The following is a 7,986-nucleotide window of genomic DNA, read 5'->3' on the forward strand; positions in this document are numbered from 1 at the left end:
CAAATACCGCGAAGGTGAAATGCTGCAGCATGTGACATTTCTAACTTCCCACATCTGTACCACTAGAGGGCAGGATAAAATGTCAGTTGTTTGATGGAGACCTGGGGCCTCATTTATCATTGAGGTACGCCTTCTTTTACACGGTCTTTTTCGCGAGTTCAGGCGTACGCCATTTGCCCCCCCCACATTGCGTTTTATCAAGCCGAAAGGGCGAAAATTTAGTCGCCTTTCTCCGCGCTTTTGTAGGACACCTCTCAGCTTGTCCTACCGATTTACACGGTGTTCTACGCCCTTCTTGAACACAGGGGGAACTGGCGACGCAGGTGGTGCGTCGGTGAATTACTATGTTTGACGGAGAGAATAAGAGCGACAGTTCATGAACGCACATACATGTAGGCTAATAGCCCAATTCAGCACAAACATATATCGCAATGCAAGATTAGACATGTCCTCTAACCGGCTCATTCATGCTCCGATATGGATTTGTTCCCCAAAATGAACCTATGCGCTGTCCCAAACCTTTCCGCGCTATATGTCACACACCTAATGCAGGCACTCCATCAAACGGCAATAATTGACCAATTAGATTGTCATTAATATGTGATCATGTGGACCTGTTTGCTCTTTGGTAAGCATATACATGACAGTCCTCCTGTGCGTAATGCGAGCCTAAATGAATCCGGCGCTACTCGGCCTACTAGCCGAGATAGAACTCCAAAGAGGTGACGGCGATGGCGACTGCACCCACATAAGGGCACCATCAGTGAATGAATACGTCTATGTGAATCGCTAAAATGTGCACACTAGAAATACCCAAATCATATGTGACGCCGACATGCTCATCACAAGTGTAGTGGCACGGTGGCCTGGCTCCACGCATGACTCATCCTGGCGCACAGCAGGGTAGGGCTAGACTGGAGGCAGGCGCTGCGCGTGACGGCTGGCTTGTTGGTGTGTCCATAGCCAAGATACATATTCTTTGTCTTATTTACTTTTAATCTTTATTAGCATTTTCCATCCATACAACGACAATACAATAAAACATAAAAACCTACAATAACAGCTTATGGGTACATCCATCCATGCAGCTTTTTTTTCTTACTCAAATATGACAATTTTAATATTAGTGGTATCATCACACTTCCTTCTATAATCCATCCATTTTTCCCATCTCCCTTCAAACTTTCCTTCCTGCATCCTCAATGCATGCGTGAACCTCTCCCTAACATACATCTCCTCCACAACACCCACCACTGCTCCTTGGTTGGGCGTTCCACCTTATACCAAGCCCTCGTTATTGTCTTATTACTAGCAACCAATAGTACTTTCACTAGGTATCTGTCCCCTCCTTGTACATCATCCCGTGTTATGTTTGCCAAGATATATATTCAAAGCTGATAAGAAGGTGGAGGCACTGGAGGTCGTGGCGCTGGAGGTGGAGGCTGCAACTCGCGGGGGCATGACCGTCAGGTCCAGGACCACTGCAGACTCCCCCTCCTCTGAGTCCCACCCCACGTCAGAGTCTGGAGAAAATTTCAATCATTTTCTTTGAGTTTGTCTGTGAACTTGATTATGCATTAAACATTTCATTGTGCAGCCATATTCATTTGATATGTTTTTCTGTTGGCAGTCAAATAAATGCTGTGATTTACCGGGTGATTTAGATGAGTATTAATCTCCCATGGGGGACAATGTCTAATGTGGTCCAACATTATGAAGTGATCATCTGGGGTTATTGTTACATGTTTGTGGTCCTAAATCAATCATAGCCGGCCACATGATGTTGGGAATGTTTGCTTCACTCGCAGCCACATGTTACAGTATGTCCGTGTATGCCCAATCCTAGATGCACAACACGTAGCTAAAGTAGGCTACTAAGCTGTAGGAGCAAACAGACAAACGTAGGCGATTTATACCTTCCGAAGAGGATTGCCTTCCTCACGTGGACCTCACCAACTAGCACATGCACCTCCGTCTCCGAAAAGTTCCTCTTCTTTGCTCTTCGTTCCATGTTTCATTGTCCCGCCTGGGTGCTCCACGCTACCTTTTTAAGCCGGTTCCTTCCGGGAAACCACGTTTGGCCACTCCTGGTTTTGACCATATATGGTTGGATTAGGGCGTGGAGGGGGCGGAACACGGGGCGCGTGCGCGTACGCTCTCTTCCCCGCCGGTCTCGGATTTCTCGTGCAGAAAAGGGCATACGACATTTTTGATAGATCCGAAAAGCGTGTAAATATTCTCGTCGTACGCTACATTTCGCATTTTCCGCGTTTTCGTCGTACGCCCTCTTTTACACCTGAATTTACACGCTCTTTGATAAATGAGGCCCCTGGGCGTTGGAAGAGACTTTTGACAGGCTTTTGGAAGTGACTTTTGACTGACAAATACATTTTTCCAAAGGTCCCAGAGCCACTACATTAGGTGAGTGTTATGTAAGAGAGAGCTTCACCAATTTTGGTGCTTCTGTGGCATTTCATACATTTGGACAATTAGAGGGCAGCATACATTTGCAATGGGAATTGGAGATGATTGTGCAGTGTTCACTGTGCAGTCTAGGTCGCAGGCCTCGCAGAACTGTACCGCATTTTGCAATATTCTTGCAGTGAGTCAATTCCAAAGGATCATTTCTGCAATATTCTAGCATCCTTGAATCCTGGACCCTCAGATTAAAAGTCTGATGCTCTACCGACTGAGCTATCCGGGCCCTCACAGTCTAGTCGGGATCAGGCCCTTTCCACGACGTCCAGAAAAGATCTAGTTTCTAATCAAAGAAAAAGGCACAGACCTTATACAATATTACATCGTTGACTCATGAAAAGTGTACTTTTAATCATGTTGACATGATCCAATCTTGTTAAGACATGACACTCAGCCACGACCATGTTATGTTTCATATTCTAGTGTGGATCACAGATTCACTCGACCCGCACAGCTGGTGTATCGTTACCAATAATGTGGAATGATAATCTGGTTGTCTAGTTTGAAACTACTCGATATTGGGTATGCTACTTTGCTCCTGTAAATGGGTAGGCTACTTTGCTCCTGTAAATGGGTAGGCTACTTTGCTCCTGTAAATGGGTAGGCTACTTTGCTCCTGTAAATGGGTATGCTACTTTGCTCCTGTAAATGGGTAGGCTACTTTGCTCCTGTAAATGGGTATGCTACTTTGCTAGTTACAGCAGTCTTGTTGTGTCTGTGTAGTCATAAGGTGATGGCATAGGCCTACAAGGCTTAGAGCTAAGCCTAGAGCATATAAGTAGTAGCCCTACTCCTTTTCTGTAATGGTTACATGTAATCTAGTTATAGTATGCCTTACTGTACACTCAATTTATTCAAATTTGTACTAAAGTGATGATTATGACACTTAAGTTTAAATTCCACAAATATAACAGTATGTTTTGTTGTTCTCGTTTACAGAAGTCATCAACATGTCCCAAAAGCATAGTGTAATCTTCCCGGGGAAGGGGACTGTTTGCTTCCGGAAGGGGCCCTTGGGCTTTTTGCGGCAGGAGCCTTCAGAAGAGGCAAGAAAAATTAAAAATGACCGCTCATTACAAGACAGGTCAGCGCCAGTCAAAGACGATGTGGCCAGGGTGAATGCCAGGACTGTGGTTTTTAACAGAGGAGGGGATTACACAAACCGGAGTGAAGTGCTTGGGGAGTATATCCTCCAGTTTGGTAAATACAAGGGCAAATCCTTCAGATGGCTGTTGGAGAACGATGTGGGGTACACAGTGTACCTGATCAGGACTGTCCAGAAGGAGAGACACTGGTGTCTTTGTGGCAGAAGGACACCACAAGGACAGTCTTGTCTCCTTTGAGGAGTATGCCCTCAGTTTCGAGGAGATAAGGTCTCTCCTCAAATATGAAGCTGAGCGGTCCACTGCTCCACCACGGCTTTCAGAAGAGGACAACCTGGTTGGCTTTGGTGTCAGAGCGAAAGACACCTGGAAGGAAGTTTGGGACAGCAGGGCTGATGGATTTGCTACCTTCATCATGCGCCAGAAGTGTGCAGCTGGAACCAAAATGCACAGGTTGCAAAAATACCTGTTAGACCAGCAGACCAAATCCCTGAACCCCCCCACTCTTCTGACTGCCACACCTCTGTCTCAATCTACAGGTATGTCAGTGTCAAACACCCTTATAAGAAAAACATTTATCCTAATGTAATGTGCTAGTCATAGTGATGTCTGTGTTTTATTTTACAGATGATGACGAGGAGCTTGACAGGGCAATGTTAAGTATTTCTCCCTCCAAATTTATCCAGGGTGAGTTAATTGAAAATATTTTGTTACTTTTCCTGGTCACTGTGTTTTTGCAAATGATCATGATCAACAGTGAGAATGTTATTTTCATGTCCTCAGATTGACCAGGAGCTGCAGTCACAGGAGCCCCAGCTGTGTCTACAGGCCGAGGTTCATCTCCATCAGAGTGGTGGAAGAGTTCTGAGACACAGAACGCCTCCACCATGACTGAAGGCTTCTTACACTGGTTTATTGTTTTGGCCGTGTTCTGGCCTTGTTCTGATGTCCAATTTTGTTCTTGTGTTCTACTAACAAAAGCAAACGGACTGTTATGTCCAATGCATCATGAATTATCCGGAGGTTAAGGTAAGTCATATGAATTTTATATAGGAGTTGCATTCAGCAACCCTTTTTGCATGCATTTTAGATTAAGACTAATTAAGACTACTAACATTTAGTTCACTGCATGCTATATACTGTGTGAAATGTTGTTTTGTAATGTCACTTGACTTCCCCTGCTGTGTAAGAAATATTCTTCCCTAAAACCCCCAATTTGAGGAGATGGGGACATGACAATCAGGTTAGGAGAGTGACTATTACATACATCTAGTCATATGAGGAGATGGGGACATGATCAGGTTAGGAGAGTGACTATTACATACATCTAGTCATATGAGGAGATGGGGACATGATCAGGTTAGGAGAGTGACTATTACATACATCTAGTAATATGGTGGAGAGTGACTCAGTATGTTTTCTTTTACAGTAAGGAGCAAACCCACTGCCACTCAATCAAGGCCTTCTGAAGTCATTTCCGCTGTAGCGTCTGGTCTCTCTTCCCATGGTGAATATCTCCAAATGCACATAGTTCTTCCACCCTCATTCACCACCTAATGTTGTAAATGTCTATTCATAATTTCAACAGGTCCATCTGCAAGTGTGAAGCACCCAGCTCTTGTGAAGCATCCACCCATTCCAAAACAGCTACTGGCTTTGTTTCCGCAGTCTACAGTGAGGCAGGAAGTCCCCCAAAGTATGCATTTTTATCAAGTATTATTTCACTGATTAAATAGAAACCGGTAAATAGAGAATTATAATTGTATTATTTATTTGTTGTTGCCAATACGGTAGCTGTCCTCATGAACATGTCATCTATTACATTTCCTTTCTATAGATTCGGCACAATCTGAACCTCATGCTGAAGGATGCAGCTCAGGGACTAGTACTTCTCTTACTGGTAAATATGAAATTGGTTCAAATGTGTAAGATTTCTTCCTGTTTTAATAGGGATTTTGATTCTTAAAATAATAATTTGTATTCTCAGAGCCTCTCTCCTCTCATGAGCTGTCAGCAGTGCCCAGTACACCTCTGCCATCACGTATAGAGGCAACTCAAAGTAAGTGTATTAATATTGTGTCTCTGTGTCTGCCCATGTGAGGCAGAGAAGTGTCACAAACACAGTGGTATACCTATGACTCAAAATATTGTTTATTATATTCTATCCATTACCAGGCAGTTCAAGCCACCCCAGCTGTCCTCCTCCCCAACTTCCCGGCTATGACCATGATGTGAGCCAGTGGACCTGTTCACAGCAGCAGAAGATATGGATGAAGACGGAGTTGGAATCCATGGGTCTATGGCCGGGCTCTCCTCCTGTGAGCAATCCCATGAAGATGGTGTCATTGTGGCACCTCCCTCCTCAGCCTGAGTTGATAGACAACATCTCGGATCTTCCATCACCGAAATACTTTCACCAACCCCTAATTGAACATCAGCCCAGAGAAGCTACAGGAGAGACAGCATCTATGGCACGCTTTAACAGAGGGGAGTGAGACTGTTAGTGTGCCAGTTGTTACCTTGTCTCCAGCTGTTGTGAATCCATGTGAACCTGCTGCAGCCACACCTTTAACTGAGGACGCCATCGAGAACATTGTGCTGGGCATCATGGAGAGGCAGCAGCAACAACAACAACAACAACAACAACAACAACAACAACAGCCAGAAGGACGCAAGAAACAAACAAAGACATGTCTTTCCTGTGGTCAGCTAAAGTCCATGTTTGAAAATGACGGCTCCTCCATCCATTTCTTCTCCCAGCAGGGCACTGTCCATTATTTTTACTGCTCCAGTAAGGTTTTTAAAGCCTATGGTCCTGAGGGTCTCACAAACCCCAAAATGCCATTTAAAGACTTTGTGGGGACCAAAAAAAAGTTTCAGCAAGAACTGGAGGACACAAAGAAGAGGGTGGAGGAGAGAGGGCAGAAAAAGAGGAAGAGGTCTGACACCCTGCAGCACACAGGTCGTTTGTGCCGTTTTTGTCACATGGCATTAAAGCAGGGCCCAAACAGTCCTCATGTCCACACAGGCTTCCCTGGTGTTGCAGGGAAGTACATTTACTGCCCAGCTAAGGTCTTCTCCTTGTACAATGACCAGGGCATGGACAAGGAAATGACCTGGAAAGACTTTAAGGAGTCTGTTTTTTACCTCAAGGAAAAACAGAGATGGGAGGTGGAAAAGGGGAAATGATTGGTGTGGGCGATACGTCTTCCTTGTAAATAGTTACATTTTCAATGTGTGTTTTCCTATGTTGGCTTCCTTATGTGTGTGTGTGTTCAATTCAATTTTGTAATAGTATTTATCATTACCATGTGTGTGTTTGGATGTGTACATTTTTTTAGAGCCTAATAAATGTGTACTTTTATTGATGTGTCATGTGTCTACTGTATGCACTGTTTTGTTCAAAGTAAAACATACAGATGGCATTGACAATGACTGTCTTACTTGATATTCACCTGACTTACAATGCAGATTTGAGAACTGCAGAAAATAGGATCAGAAGATCAAACAAAAAGGTATAATGGTTAACAATGAACTGATCTGGTTGTTCTTCATAGTGCAATAATATAGCATATGATTTATACAGAATCCAGATTGAGTGTTATTATATCTGTGAGAATATTAATATGATATCTCCCTGATGGGAGATCATACCCTGGTCTCCAAGCAAAGAAGAAAAAGTGCACTGTGCTGATTGGGTGAAGAGGATGATCAATAGTGCCCACCTTTGCCATCACTTATGGTAAAGACAGTTCAAAGTAAGTGCAAGCATAGTGTCTGTGTGTGCTCGTGTGAGGCAGAGAAGTAAGTCACAAACACAGTGGTATAACTATGACTTAATATATCTATTATTTTCTGTCCAGGTCAGCCATTACCACGCAGTTAAAATATCTATATTCAAATATCTACCATAATCAATATTAATTTTTTCACAATTCACAATTTCAAAGCACACCAACAACTGGAAACGTTTAGGGAAGTTTATGAGTAATGCACAGAATGATGTACCGGTATTTTTCAGAAATAATGAATGAAGGAATTATTAACTTAACGAACAAATGAATGAATTGATGTAGTGTATCCTCTGTGAAAGCATAAACAGTTAGGCCACAACAAAGAACACTCAGAGGAAAAGATGTGGCAAGTGTGACAAGTTTTAATTTCTTAACCCCTTTCACATTCAGACAGATGGTTGGGTATACATAAGAACAGACAGATGGTTGGGTATACATAAGAACAGACAGATGGTTGGGTATACATAAGAACAGACAGATGGTTGGGTATACATAAGAACAGACAGATGGTTGGGTATACATAAGAACAGACAGATGGTTGGGTATACATAAGAACAGACAGATGGTTGGGTATACATAAGAACAGACAGATGGTTGGGTATACATAAGAA

At 43.3% G+C, this 7,986-nt stretch overlaps 2 long non-coding RNA genes across 2 annotated transcripts; both read left to right on the plus strand.

The window, feature by feature from the left end:
* Positions 1 to 3,482: 3,482 nt before the first annotated feature.
* LOC311326458 lies at positions 3,483 to 4,609 on the plus strand. Its single transcript, XR_014631061.1, has 3 exons — positions 3,483 to 4,120; positions 4,209 to 4,268; positions 4,365 to 4,609. It is a non-coding gene; the product is annotated as an uncharacterized lncRNA (long non-coding RNA).
* An 808-nt stretch (positions 4,610 to 5,417) lies between these two features.
* Positions 5,418 to 6,158, plus strand: LOC311326451. Its single transcript, XR_014631060.1, has 3 exons — positions 5,418 to 5,481; positions 5,569 to 5,640; positions 5,757 to 6,158. It is a non-coding gene; the product is annotated as an uncharacterized lncRNA (long non-coding RNA).
* The last annotated feature ends 1,828 nt before the right edge of the window (positions 6,159 to 7,986 follow it).

Source organism: Borostomias antarcticus (genome assembly GCF_949987555.1).
Source record: "Borostomias antarcticus genome assembly, chromosome: 27".
Lineage (NCBI taxonomy): Eukaryota > Metazoa > Chordata > Actinopteri > Stomiiformes > Stomiidae > Borostomias > Borostomias antarcticus.